General features: G+C 40.6%; 1 long non-coding RNA gene across 1 annotated transcript; it reads right to left on the bottom strand.

The window, feature by feature from the left end:
* Positions 1-8,073: 8,073 nt before the first annotated feature.
* LOC148210783 (uncharacterized) lies at positions 8,074-10,532 on the bottom strand. The gene is made up of 2 exons (XR_015791349.1): positions 9,746-10,532; positions 8,074-8,375 (listed from the first exon to the last, which is right to left on the bottom strand). It is a non-coding gene; the product is annotated as an uncharacterized LOC148210783 (long non-coding RNA).
* Positions 10,533-15,438: the final 4,906 nt, after the last annotated feature.

Raw genomic sequence — 15,438 nt, 5'->3', positions numbered from 1 at the left:
TTTAAAGGAGTCAAGGCCGGGGTCCCGAGGGTGGTGTCGGCATTGAAGGCTAGCCATCTTCTCCAGCGTGGTGCCTGAGCCTATTTGGCTAGCATTGTGGATACAAGGAAGGTTGTGCCGACCCTTGAGGCGGTTCGTGTGGTCAATGAGTTCTCTGACGTGTTCCTTGAGGACCTCCCCGGCTTGCCTCCGTCCCGCGAAGTGGACTTTTGTATAGAGTTGCTGCCAGGGACGGCTCCCATCTCGAAAGCACCCTATCGAATGGCTCCGGCAGAGTTGAAAGAGCTGAAGCTACAGTTGGAAGAATTACTCGACAAGGGTTTCATCCGCCCAAGCGTATCCCCTTGGGGTGCGCCCGTGCTCTTTGTTAAGAAAAAGGATGGTTCTATGCGACTTTGTATAGATTACAGGGAACTAAACAAAGTTACGGTTAAGAATAAGTATCCCCTACCACGCATTGATGACCTTTTTGATCAGCTTCAGGGGGCGAAGGTGTTCTCAAAGATAGACTTGCGTTCGGGGTACCACCAGTTAAGGTTAAAGGAGACCGACATCTCGAAGACGGCGTTCAGAACAAGGTATGGGCACTAGGAGTTTGTCGTGATGTCTTTTGGACTCATAAATGCTCCGGCAGCCTTTATGGATCTAATGAATCGGGTCTTTAAGGAGTATTTAGATTCTTTTGCCATCGTGTTCATCGACGACATCCTGATATACTCCAAGACTGAGCAGTGCCACGAAGAACATCTCAGGCAGGTTTTGACTACACTACGGGGAAATAAGTTGTATGCAAAGTTTTCAAAGTGTGAGTTCTGGCTGGACCAAGTGGCTTTCATAGGACACATAGTCACCAGGGAAGGTATTGCAGTAGACCCCGCCAAGGTAGAAGCTGTTAGCCATTGGACAAGACCTAATTCAGTTACAGAGATTCGTAGCTTCCTCGGCTTGGTTGGTTATTACAGAAAGTTCATCCAAAATTTCTCTCGGATAGCGGCACCGTTGATGCAGTTGACTCGTAAAAATGCTACCTTCACTTGGAGCAGCGAGTGTGAGGAGGCTTTCCAAGAACTGAAGAAGCGTTTGGTGTCTGCACCGGTGTTAACTGTCCCCGATGGGACGGGAGGTTTGGTGGTTTACAGCGACGCCTCGCGAAGGGGCTTGGGATGTGTGCTGATGCAACATGGGAAAGTTATAGCTTATGCTTCTCGACAACTGAAGGTGCATGAGCTTAACTATCCCACTCATGATTTAGAACTAGCAGCAGTGGTCTTCGCCTTAAAGTTGTGGAGGCACTACCTTTACGGAGAGAGAATTCGGGTCTTCACGGATCATCAGAGTTTGAAGTACCTTTTCACTCAGAAGGAGCTTAACTTGAGACAGAGGCGGTGGTTAGAGTTGGTGAAGGACTATGATTGTGAGATTAGTTACCATCCGGGTAAACCAAACGTGGTGGCTGATGCTCTTAGTAGAAGGGCGGCAAGTGTAGCATCTCTGGTTGCGATCTGCAGACCAATGCACAGCGAGTTGGAACGCTTGGAGGTAGAGCTGACGGTGGATGATGTCTCCGCATTGTTGGCTCGACTCTCGGTGGAACCCAGTCTGAGGCAGCGGATCATTGTTGCCCAAAAGGAAGACCCTAGCTTGGCCAAAGGCTTTAGTATGGTGGGCCATGGGGATTTCACTCTCTCAGGTGAGGCAGCTTTGCTTTTTCACGGAAGGTTGTGTGTGGCAAAAGATTATTCTTTGAGGAAGGACTTATTGGGAGAGGCACACAATACTCCCTACTCGGTCCATCTAGGAAGTACCAAAATGTACCAAGACCTAAAGAAACATTACTGGTGGCATAACATGAAGAGGGAAATAGCTCAGTTTGTTAGCAAGTGTTTGACTTGCCAACAGGTAAAGGCTTCAAGACAGAGACCTGCTGGATTGCTGCAACCTTTGAGCATACCAGTCTGGAAGTGGGACGATGTGGCTATGGACTTCATTACAGGACTACCAAGGACGGTTAAGGGATTCACTGTGATTTGGGTAGTTGTAGATCGTTTAACCAAGTCTGCTCACTTTATTCCCGGCAAGGCCACGTATACAGTAGAAAAATGGGCGGAACTGTATTTGCATGAAATTGTCAGGCTACATGGTATACCGGTATCCATAGTGTCCGATCGAGACCCGCGTTTCACCTAGACTTTTTGGCGGAGTCTACACAAGTCCCTGGGTACTAAGTTGGACTTTAGCACAGCGTTTCACCCCCAAGCCAATGGTCAGACGGAGCGCGTGAACCAGGTTTTAGAGGACATGCTCAGAGCTTGCATGTTAGACTTTGGTGGTAGTTGGGACAAGTATCTCTACCTAATAGAGTTCGCTTATAATAACAGTTTTCAGGCCACGATTGGGATGGCCCCATACGAGGCACTGTATGGGAAGGCGTGTCGATCTCCGGTTAATTGGGATGAAGTCGGAGAAAGAGTTCTCTTGGGACCGGATTTGGTGCAGGCGACTAACAGTGCCATTCAAAAAATCAGGGGAAGCATACAAGTCGCACAGAGCCGTCAAAAGAGTTATGCAGACGTCAGGCGTAGAGAGCTCGAGTTTGTGGTAGGCGAACGGGTGTTTCTTCGTGTGGCACCCGTAAAGGGGATTTTTGCGATTTGGGAAGAAGGGCAAGCTCAGCGCAAGGTTCATTGGGCCTTTTGAAATTTTGGAATGTATCGGGCAGTCGCGTATAGGTTGGCCTTGCCACCATCGTTGGTAGCAGTTCACAATGTGTTTCATGTGTCTATGTTGAAGAAGTACATTCATGACCCCTCACACGTCTTGGACCCTGAACCATTACAACTGGATGAGTCCTTGTGCTACGAGGAGATACCCGTCAGAATTTTGGCAAGAGAAACCAAGTTGTTGAGGAACCGGACGATTCACTTGGTTAAGGTTTTGTGGAGGAACCACCAAGTGGAAGAAGCTACTTGGGAGCGGGAGGACGATATCAAGGCGAGATAGCCTGAACTGTTAGAATAGTCAACTTCCAAGGACGAAAGTTTTTGAAGGAGGGAAGTCTGTAACGCCCCGAGTCCCTCAGGTTAGTTAGTCTCGAATCGGGAGATTTTTTTCATTTAAATTTCAAAGTGAATGTTAGTTGAATTTATCTATATTTATCGGGCTCTAAAAATCCAATTAAATTAATATTTACCGAACTTGGTATGTTGGGTCTTGTTTTGAGGGAATGGACTCCTTCTTCATTGGGCTTGGATGATTGGCCTTTTATTGAGGGAAAATTGTTTTAAAACAAAACAAAAGGGAAACCCTAACATTTTCTTCTTCTTCTTTTCTCCCTTTTCTTCTTCCCCATTCCTAGCCCTAGCCGACAGCCCCCCCCCCCCCAAAAAAAAACTTCTTCTTCTTCTTCTTGTTGGAGTATTCCAGCCGGCGGCCCTTCTTCTCCGGCGAAGCGGCACAGCAGCAGCAGCATCTCCACGCCGGCGTCCTCCTGCAGCAGCTCGCGGCGGCGCACGAACGACGGTGTCCGACCCACCGCGGCCGCGTTCCTCAGATTCGCGACGACCCACGTTTTCGGCCCCACCTAAACGGGTCTGTTGGAGTTCGACGGGCTCGGGTCGGATCCGGCAGCGCAACAGCAGCTCCACGGCGGCGCTACTCGCGGCGGTGTGCGACGGGCGGCGTTCCGTCACGGCGGCGCACGACGCACGGGTCAGCTCCACGGCGGTCCCGTCGACCTGCTGCTTTAACCTTAACCCCGGCGACGTGCGTAACTCCCAACGGCTGCCTCCGACGAACAGCATCTCCGTCGACTCGTTCTTTTTACAATCTGACGCGAACAGTAGCAGATTCGCGAAAACGTCTTCATCATGACACATTTTGACATTGACCCACACCCAAACGAAGGTTGACTTGAGTTACCCATCACTTTTAGACGTCGGGACAGCAAGCTTAAGGTCTTTTGAACTCAGATTGGGAGCCCGAACCCCTTCGACGTCAACCCACTCCTAACCCAAGTTGTTTAGTGTGAGTTAGTAGGTAACGACTCTACCTAAACTCGGTTTCGTTTATAACTAAATGTTTCTAATTGGCTACTAACCTCGAGATCATGCTCTTTTGTAGTAGGAAGTGTTCATCGAGCTTAGGAGCTTTAGGACAAGTGTTTGTAAGTAGCACGGGGGTGGGTGCGTGCGTTGATGTTTGTTATTTGGTTGTCGATGTGCTGTTTATGATGCTTAATATTGGTACTGATACGTGGTTGTGTAGTGTAACTCTTGTTTATGTTGTTTTGTATGCCTGGTTAGTGTTGAATGTATGTCGGTGATAATAGTGGGAATTTTGTATTGTTGAACTGCTGAGATCTGTTGTAGAATGATGTATGATTGTAGGGAATGTTCGTTAAGGTGAATTTATTTTGGAAATGTTTGTTGTCTGAATTTGTATGAAGTGTTTGGCGTGTCTCATGAGTTTTATTATATCTAGCAGTGCTTATTGAATATGGACGTTGGATATTAAGTGTTTGGATGAATTATGTTGGACTTCAATCGTTTGCAATTTGTTGACTATGCTCTGTTATGACTAAAGTCACTGTGGCGCTGTTGTTAAGATTTGGTATGTTGTAAAAGCATGTTTGGTTTATTGTTTTGCTATTAGAATGATGTTTATGTTGTGGAAGCATGCTGAATTGTGTTGGTGAGCTGAGAGATGCATTGAAATCATACTAGTGGTGGTGTTGTTGATGGGCGTTGTGGTGGTTGGTGCTGTTAGGGAAGTAGTACTGAAATCTTGGTTGGAGGCTAGAAATGTTATGTGGGATTATGAAAGTTATGAAGTTAATGGGTGAGTGTCAGGGCCTCGGGTATAAATGGTCGGGGGCTGATACGTCACTAATTGGGTATCGAGGCCTTGGGTATAAATGGTCGGGGGTCGATATGCCAATATTGGATAAAGATGAACGTCGGGGCCTCGGGTATAAATGATCGGGGGTCGATGCGAGGAGTCTTTCGGAAGGAGAACTATTGGGGCCTTGGGTATAAATGGTCAAGGGCCAATAGATTGTAAGACATCGAGGCCTCGGGTATAAATGGTCGAGGGTCGATGCACTAGTGTCGGGGCTCTGAGTATAAATGGTCAGGGGCCGACACTACCAATAGAATGGTTTCGAAGAGCTTGAATAGCTGAGGTGAACATAGATGTATTTGAGGTGTTAGGGAGCCATGTGGACGGTAGTTGTTTTTATATGATTGTGGTTAGTATCGGGTCTTATAGAGCATGTTTATGGTTGAATGTATAATGAAATAGTAGAGCATGTCTATGGTTATTCGCATACTGTAATGATAGAACATGACGATGTATGTTTCCTTTATGGTTATGAGCATGATGTTTGTGTGTGCCTGGTGAGGGTTACTTATGGAGTATATTTTATATACTCACTCCACCCCCCTCTACAATGATTGTTTTAGGTGAAGGACTCGTGGGTGACCACGGTGATGGGACGGAGGAGACATGACGAGCGAGGACCATAGGCTGCTTAGTTATTCCTGTTTAGTTTAAGTCATTGGTTAAGGCCTTATGTTGTGGCCAATAAACAGTTTATTTGTATTTGAATAATTGTGAGATTTTTCCTTGTGGTTAGTTTTGCTTCGGGATAGGTGCCTGTTTGAGTTTTATTCCATTGGTTTAGTTTCATATAGATTGAATAATAAACTTGCCTCGTGAAGTGGTTCACGAATGTTGTTGAATGTTATTCCATGAGATTGATTTATCGTTAGATTGATGGGGATTGAAACTTGATTTTATAAGTTTGTGTGCATAGGAAGTTGGCAGGCTGTAGTCGGGGTTAAATTTGATTAGTTGGGTAGTTAATGTGACCTAGAGGTGTGCGGAAAATTCTGGGTCGTTACATAATATATTCTAATCATGTCTGTCGTTTATCATAACTTGGCTTTCTATCTTCGCGATCTCTTGTTACCTCAGTATCTACTTGTTTTTTCATAGAGCGATTGTCAATTATGTTATCTCTACACAGAAGTGGGCGACTCCACCCAACTCGGCCCAAATATCATTCAACTCTGCCCTCAATCCAGCCAACTTTTGCTCCATCCTCCTTGTGGAGCTTGATGAATTTGGGCGGGTTACATTCCTTCGAGCCAATCCTCCTTTGCAAGGAGTGGACACCCTCTTCCACATACACAAGTACGGTTTGAAGAATAACTCGTATCCACACTAGACCATTGAGAAATGTTGTCTGCCGTAAGTGAAAAGTGATTTCAAATAATAAAGGTCTGAATTTGCTGGTAAATCGAAGAACTTTCGTTCCACAGATGGTGCCAAATATTTTAACTGAAAAAATTCGATTAAAGCATTAAGATCTCTAAGAGCACTCGAAGATAAGAATCGCATCCTACGAAAAGAAGTTAGTACTCCGAGGTTTTGTCAATATAGGATTCAATATGCAAAAAACACAAATATCAAAGTTTGTGTACTTCTTTCATTTAATTTCAGCATATTTATATGGAGGGTAGATAACCATTGGAATCATGGATTCAAACCCACGGCTATCTCTAGAATTTTAGGCATGCGATACACATTGAGGTTGAAATACGGTTGCACGGTTATGCATTTAAATGGTAAAATTAAGTTCGGAAACATCTATCACATAATTGCCTTAGTTCGATAGTTTGCCGCATCTGAACTAACTTCCAAACTTATCCCATGGGACTGGCACGTGCAACTAAGTGTCGATTTAGCAATGATGTGTTTTTGAATAAAATCCTGCCATTATCAAATGTCAACTCTAAAATCTCAACAATCAAAATTTTCTTTAATGTTTAAATTTAATTTGATTTGATTTTTTGGAGTATAAATTTTGAGTGAAATGCCTTTTCTAGTATATTGGAAAGAAGCACAACTTTAAGTTGTCTGTTTCTTTTTAAGTGCTTTTAGAATGGTCAAAATTAACTCTATAAGTATATATTTATAATGAAATATCATAATCTATACCATATAAAAGGTGAAATTTTTTAATCTCTTCAATTTGCCATCTAATTTTAACAATTTTATAAATTTCTTTGATGGCAATTTTGTTATTTAATCTCTTGCCCTCCCCTCAAATTCCACCAGTTATCTCCATCCTTTCTTCCCATGTCACTCCTCTCAATTTCCAAATATTTTATCTCCACCTCTACAAATTCCCCTTTTCTCAAATAATTCTCTCTAAAAAACTTTACTTATCTCTCCTTCAATCCTTTCATTATTTTTGTTTCTCATTCACTCTTTAGACTCTTTTTTTTCTCCACTAATCCAAAGTCCTTACTCAAATTATCATTTATTTAAGTTTATTTGGAATTCGTAAAGATGAAGATATAGTATTTAGAGAGAGAGACAATCAGAAAAAAAATTACAAGATTCGGGATCGAGTGAGAGAGATTTGTAAAGATTGAGAGATAGTATTTAGAAAGAGGTAAAATTAGAAGAATTGAGAGATAAAATAGTAGGGTATATATTTGAATGACAACTTTACTCTTAAGGTAATAGTAAGAAAAAAATAAATTTCATGTGCATCACATGTGTTCCTCAATAGTAATTTTTAAAAAGTACTTATAAATTAATTAAAAACGTTTATCATCGCACAAAGCTATACCAAAATTGTTTGTATTAGTTTTCTTTTCCTTTTGAGAACAACAAATAAGGGTCGGATTGTGGGAATTTAAACTCCAACCTCAAGGGAAGGATCGGAGTACATGTTCTACTAAGTTATGCTCATGTTGGCAACGATAATGTTCTATCATTGTTTTATGACTTGCATCTTGCACATATTCTTATTGGCGATGTGAGGTGTAATGCCCCAGGATTTTAAACATCCAAACGGGACCATTACTAAAATCGCCCTAAAAGTCCCACTCGGATTAAAGAAATAGACCACTAACAACTCGAACTAAGCAAATCCTACCACCACCTCCACTGCACTACTATGATAATAACATTTAAAAACACAACAAAAGGACTTAAGCAAGAACAACTAATGTCAAACAAGGCTAAGCAAATACTAACCTCCATATCGTTAAAAAAAGGTAATAAAGCTAAAACAAAGTTACAACTTTATTAAATGTTCCCAAAACCAAAACCAACAAAGCCAACCATCTAACCTTTCAGTAAAAATCCAACCAAAGAATGAATCGATTAAAACATTCCACTAACCACCTGAAACTATTAAAAAAACCAAAGCTTAATAGAGAACATAAACTGGAACAACAAGAACCACTAACAAAACTTATTCTAAACAAATTAGAACTAAACAAAAGCTAGTTACAGTCGTTCTTCTCGAGACCCCTCCGCACCATCACCATATGCGTGTGCTACCCCACTACCTGCAAAATCTGGGAGAAAAAGAAGGGGTGAGTACAACCACGATACCCAGTAAGCAACCCTTACCTAAAAGGTCAGGCACAACCAACATGCTTACACAACAATACCACATCATGCTCGTTATTAATATCATGTTTTACATAAAACAGAACAGATTATGCAAATGCTTGCTCTAACATGCAACCTACATGCCAGACCCAAGCCTCACATCACAACTCACTAATTTTCTTTCTTATTCTTCCACAACTTATTCCTTCGAGTCGTATCAACCCCTGACCTTTGTACCCAGGGCCTCGACACTTCTCTACGACGTTTGGCGATTGACTTTGACCTTTGTACCCATGGCCTCGAACTATTGCACCGACCCTTGACCATGCATAGCCAAGGCCTCGACACTTCTCTAAACTCATTAGTTCTCCTTCTTCTTCCTCCAAGACTTATTCCTTCGAGTCGTATCGAGCATTGACCTTTGTACCCAGGGCCTCAACACTTCTCTATGGCGCTTGGTGTTTGATCCTTGACCTTTGTACCCAATGCCTCGAACTGTTGCACCAACCCCTAACCATGTATATTTAAGGCATCGATGACTTTGTAACATATTGGTCCTTGTCCTTTCCTTTCAAGACCCCAATACTTGTCTTTCTCTAAGATTCATCGCATCGACCCTCGACCTTTGTACTTGAAACCTCGACACTCATCTTTGTCCATGGTTTGACATATTGACCCCTAACCTTTGTACCCGAAACCTTGATACCAACTAGTGACGATCAGTCCTCTGGCCTTGATACTCACCCATTCACTTCATAGCATCTCAAAAATCTCACTAGAGTCCTACATGTTTCTAAGTCATAACCCATGACTCAAACGTCTCACAGTAATTCATAACTACAACTAAGCATCAAATCCAACAACAAAAAGCTAATCAATCACATCTAGTAAGAACCAACATGTTTCTAAATTATTTCAATACACTTTTGTAACTACAACTAAGTATTGAATCCAACAACACAAGACTAATCAATCACATCCAGTAAGAACCAACATGTTTCTAAATTATTTTAGTATACTTTCATAACTACAACTAAGCATCGAAACCAACCACACGAGGTTAAATCAGTCACATCCAGTCAGAACCAAAATGATTCTAAATTATTTCAGTATGCTTTCATAACAACAACTAAGCATCAAATGCAAGAACACAAAGCTAATCATCAATCACATCCCGTTAGAACCAAGATGTTTTCATCCAAAATACTCATAATCATTAACATTCACAAAGAGATAATCAACATTCATATTATTGATAATAAAACACATAGAAAACGTCGAACAATACATACATATTCAAGCAACAAACATCCCCCAAGTAAGAACTACTTACAACAAGGTCCTTACGTGCCACTAAGCTCGCCGAAGGATTCCTAAATCCAAAAACAACCAAACTTGGGTTAGAGTTCACTTTAGAAACACTTAATTTGCATCGAAACTAAGTTTGGGTGATTCGTTACACGCCAAAAAAACTTGGGTTATGGTTGGGTCACTTCGGAAAAGGTTCGAGCTTCTAAAATTGAGTTTGAAAGGCTTCGGGCTTGCTGATCCAATGCTGAAAAGCAATGGGTAATGCCGAATATCAATGGAAATGATAAATGCCAGAAAAGCGTTGTTGTCCACATTTTGCAGTATGGGAAAATGCACCGAATCCGTTACCAACGATGCTGGACATTGAAAACATGACACGAGCCACCAAAATCCCGGCTGCTACGGGTCGTGCATTGTCGTCAAACAACCGAAACGTCGCCAAACAACCGAAACGTCGCCAAATGCTGAAAAACTGTCGGAAACACTATGGATTCTCGAACCGCTGCGCCTGGTGCAGAATTGCTGCCGGTTCTATGCTTAGACCACCGCGGGTGTTCAAGCTTCTACAGATCTGTGTTCGGGTCGCTGACGAAGGTCGTGACGACGAAGGAACGTCGTGACTGTAGCGCTGCTGGTACACCAGAACGCACGTCGCCACTGCGCTCAAGTTGTTCATGGCCGTCGGGATACTACTGCTGGACGCCGCGTAGTGCTGGACGCCGCCGGTCTTGGGGGGCTGAGAGAAATGGAGAAGAAGGAGATGAATGGGTATCTTATAGTTTCTTTTCCTTTATTTTTGTTTCGTTTTCTTTTCTGTTTTTGTTTTATTTTACCTCCCTTTTTTTTTCAATCCACTTATTGTGTTTTGAAAATTAAAAAGCCCAATAACCCACTAAAAGTAAGTCCAATAATTAAACTTTAGTAACCAAACTAAAACTCACAACAATCCATGACAAAATAATTAACTTAAAACTCAACCGGTAAATCAAAAAAAAAAAGTAAAAATGAAATTTCCCAAAAACCTTTCATTTAAGATTTAATTAAAAATCTCCTACAAAATTCAAAAACTTAATTTGTCTTAATCCAGAAAAATTAAACTTTAAATTCTAATTTAAATTCTAACTTACCTAAAATTAGAACTCTAAATTTACAAAATCCAACAACTAAAATTATCAGGTTAGGGGAAAAATCTGAAGGTACAATTTAAATCTTAAATTAAACAAGTGCAAGAACGTGGGGCATTACATTAGACATTTGTCATTATGAAAAGTTTTGCTTATGTTAAGGCTTCAGTTGTGGGTAGCAACAGTTCTCGTTCTTTCTCCAGTTTAAATTTTATTATCGAAGTCCTAGCATCACCCCATTAGTACGTCTCATAAACTATGAGTTCTTAGTTTGAAAATTTCAATACATCGTCTATCCAAGTCCAAGCCCTACTTTAGTCTTACTATTTTGGACCCATACCCCTTAGATATCAACACTCTTTACGTACACACACAATACATATTAGCTTAGTGAAAATATTCTCATCCATTCATTTTTTCTTAGCTACTAGTTTGGGGGGGGGGGGAGTTTGTGGTTGTACGAGTTCCCTCTATCGCCTTTAGCAACCTTTAGCTTATGTCTTGTACAACTATTAGTCTTTTTAATCCTTTAATTCAACCCTATTATTTAAAAAAATAAACAAGTTGAAACCAGCATTGAAGACATTGCAAACCTTTAATCTCTTAACTCAAAGAGGCTGTTGGATTAAGAAGAGCTAGAAACCCCTAGTTGAAAGTTCAGACAAGTAATAAAAAAGCTAGTGGTTCAAGGCAAGTGAAAGAGAGTTTGAGAAAGGAGCCTATTGAGGAGTTTGTAATCACCAACAACAAGTCTGTTTTCACATGATTACCCGAAGAGCTAGAGCTTCAATCACTACTTTAATCATCTTCATCACCTGAAGAGTCGTCCGTGGGCTAATCTTCCTCTTTGTTATCTTCTTCTTCCTCAAAATACTAGTCGAGGGAAAAAAGGAAACGCAGGCAATTTGGTACTCGAGGTGGATGGTATACGCTGTAGAGCCTTCTGGAGCTCCTCATCTCTCTTATTTGAATATTCAAATAACATCTTCTAAGTCACCTACATACGCTCAAGATGCTTGAGCGTCTACTTCTGGAGCACCATCAATCGGTGGTCCTCCTCTACAGCCCTACTCTGGAAGCATTAGACGCTTCAGTAATAGCCCATCCATTTTCGTCATTTTAGCAAGCACTTTTCATTATTAACCATCAGGGTGTCCTTGCGTAGGCATGGCCTCATCATGAGACTAAGGAAAAATAATTTCCCTAAATGATCTTCCCTACGTCGATAGATACCCTTCTAGAATACACGTTAGCAGCAGGACCCTTTATTTGGTTATGGTGGTGTTGTGGGTAGTAGGAATTGATGGGATGTGAATCCCGGAGCGGAAGCGGATCATCGTTCATGAATTTTTGAGAAACAAAATCAAACAAGTGCAAAGATAAAAATAAGGGGAAAGGTTGTTTCTTTACCTTTGAAGAACCGTTCTTCAAGTTAATCACCACCCGAACACCACCAAAAGAGCCTTTCGTGCTATTTTCTTGGGTCTCGAGATCCTGCTTGTGGGAGCGTTCAATTTTGGAGCTAAGTTGCAAGGGAGATTGAGAGAGCACACTTCTTGAGAGAGATGCATGGGGAACTTCATAAAAAAAACAAGCACAACAGTTCTTTAATATTAATTAATATTAATAATAATTAATATATATATAAATATAATTAATTAATTAATCATATTAATTAATAAATATTAATTAATTATTAATCTAATTAACAATTAATTAATATATATACATATATATATATATAAATCAAATAAATAATTAACACTAATTATTTATTACAAAAATAGAATCATATTCTATAACGTTTCTCTCGTATGACCTATAGTCATAATGTACATCTTATACACATTATTTTTAACCTATAGTTTTAATATGAATGTTATTCATATTAATTTTTCTTTGAATCTTATTCAAATAATGTCTCATAGTATATAGTTTCAATTAAAATTAACTATATATTATAATGTATCAATATACATATAATCTCTTGAGCAATTTGAACATTTCAAAATTTTCAAAAGAATTGATCCTCGTTTTACTCGTTATGAGCTAGCAAGGGGACCTAATGAACCTATAGATCAGAAGCTCCAACGATGCGAGATTAATCGGTAAAACTCATTGACTGAGTTAATCAACATTCGTTAACTACGGGTCACTCCATTAAAGACCCGCAGTTGTACTCTTCTCACTGCAAAATGTTTTCGTATCCATGGATATACGACCATTAATGACAATTCAATCCTTCACGAGTGCTCGTAACTCAAGCTGGGTCAAATTATCGTTTTACCCCTGAGTTACATTTTACTCCTTAAATGCCACTGCTCCTTTAATGAACAACCCGATTATGGTCCGACCAGTAACCAGAAGTCCCTCTTGGGCCAATGAGAGGGTGGGGCCCCTTGTTCACGTCCCGGAGTCAACATTTAAGGGAACACTCATCTACTCCCCTAAAGTCGGGGAGGAGTGAATTCCATCTTGTGAAGTTATGTTCCCAGCTCCCCACTCGGTCTCGTCCCCAAAATGGTAGGAATGTTGAGTCGGCGACTCAGGCCACTCTCACCCATACAGATCAAAGAACGAGCCCTCACGGGCAAGAGTCCATACACTCAAGATTGAGAATGAGTTGTCTGGTCATCCTAAGAAATGGCAATCTATTAGTTAACGGTGTTACAACTAAAGATTGCCTATTTCGTGGTCCGGTCTTATACAAACTCATTGTATAGGATACCCCCACTCGCATGTCTCCACACGAACGACCTGGATCGAGTTGTCTGTAACCTTTACAGAGCGGGCCGTATCCATAGTGTTGCCAGGATAAGGTACCCAGCCTTATCCATATACTATAGACCCTTTAGGTTATTCACGGGACATTATCCACTAATATATCAGGGGTATATCAAATATATACCTCGTATATCAACTATATACCTAGTATATATACTGTCTCGATTACATCACAAATAACCTTGGATGTTTAGTTTATTGGATTTTGGATAATGCAAAGCTATGATTCAACAACAAATTTATTGAATAAAACTTTATTAAATAGGCATTTGTTTTTACAAAATACAAACTACGAGTTTAGGGCAACACACCCAACAATCCCAACATGGGTAAACCATTTCCAGTCAGCCCCGTGGGGGGAATGATTTTCACCCTCTTCTTCTTCGCTTCTAGCAATGGCTCCTACAAAACTGGTTTAGAATGTTGTTTCCCCTAAGATGAAGAAACGATCTTTCTCATTTTTAGCTTCTACTTCCCTTTGGTGGTTGATGACGGTGGTTTTTGGCTGTTGGTAGTGGAGGAGGTGGAGAATCATCTGAATGGTGCATGCTTTGGAGGATGTGTAGGAGGTTTTGACCTTTTTCCCCATCCTACTGGGTGGCTTGTCAACTGCCTTCTTCTTCTTCTGCATCCTTGATGCTTAACCTCTTCCTCTTGCATGTGCCCCACTTCAAACGGCTTAGAAATTTTAGGGTAAGGGCGGGTCTCCTCATAAACTTCACTCACAAGCACAGTCCCTTGAGCATCGCAATATGCCTCTTCGTCATGTCAACTCTTGTGAAAGTTTAGCATATGAAGATATCAGGTCGTGTAAAAGTTGAGTAGGATAATGAACCAATAATAGATCGAAATTTGTGTGCATTATTTGGCGAACAAGAAGAACTATTACAAAAGAAAGTTTAGCATATAAAGATATCGGGTCGTGTAAAAGTTTAGTAGGATAATGCACCAATAATAACTTGAAATTTGTGTGCATGCATTATTTGGCAAACAAGAAGAAAGAATTATTACAAGTAACTTGTTTTAGAAGCCAAGGCATAGAGCATGCCTTAGCATAAGCATTCCAAATTTGGCTAACACGTCAATAGAATATTTGGTTTGATTAACACAAATTCTAGCAGATGTACAAGATACTTCTAGACCTAGAAAAAATTTAAAGGAATCAAGATCAACCATGTTAGACACTGAAGTAGTAGTTCATAGATTAAACTATCAATTAAGAAGGATGACTTCCGATTATAATAATGTCATCCAAATAAAGCAAAGGATAAGTAATAGAACCATTTCAATGCCTTATAAACAAATAAGAATTAGTATCTGATAGAACAAAGCCAATAACAAGGAGATAAAGAGGTAAAGCACTCAAAGAATGCTCGAGGTGCTTCTTAAGACCATGGAGATATTTATGCAACTTACACACAAAATGAGAGCGAGAGTAATGAACAAATTATTTAGGTTGTTACATATAAACTTCTTCTCGAAGAACACCATGTAGAAAGATATTTTTTACATCAAGCTGTTGTAAAGACCAATCAAACTGAGCTAGCAATGAGAGAATAATTCCAACAGTAGACTTTTTAACCACTAGACTAAAGTTCTCGCCATAATTGATACCCTCCTCTTGGTGATAAACTTTAGCAACAAGGGGTGCTTTGTAGCGAGATATATTACCACAAGAATTTCTCTTAATATGGTAAATCCATTTACACCTTATTGCACCTTTGCCGAGAGCTAAAGGAGTAGGTTCCCCAAGTTATTTTGCTTAATCACAGCTCTATGTATATTCATCCGTCATTGAATCTCTCCC

Source organism: Momordica charantia (genome assembly GCF_013281855.1).
Source record: "Momordica charantia cultivar OHB3-1 chromosome 6 unlocalized genomic scaffold, Mcharantia_2.0 BLBB01000006.1, whole genome shotgun sequence".
Classification (NCBI taxonomy): domain Eukaryota; kingdom Viridiplantae; phylum Streptophyta; class Magnoliopsida; order Cucurbitales; family Cucurbitaceae; genus Momordica; species Momordica charantia.
The sequence above is the reverse complement of the archived record's forward strand: the minus strand, read 5'-3'. Positions and strand labels throughout refer to the sequence as shown.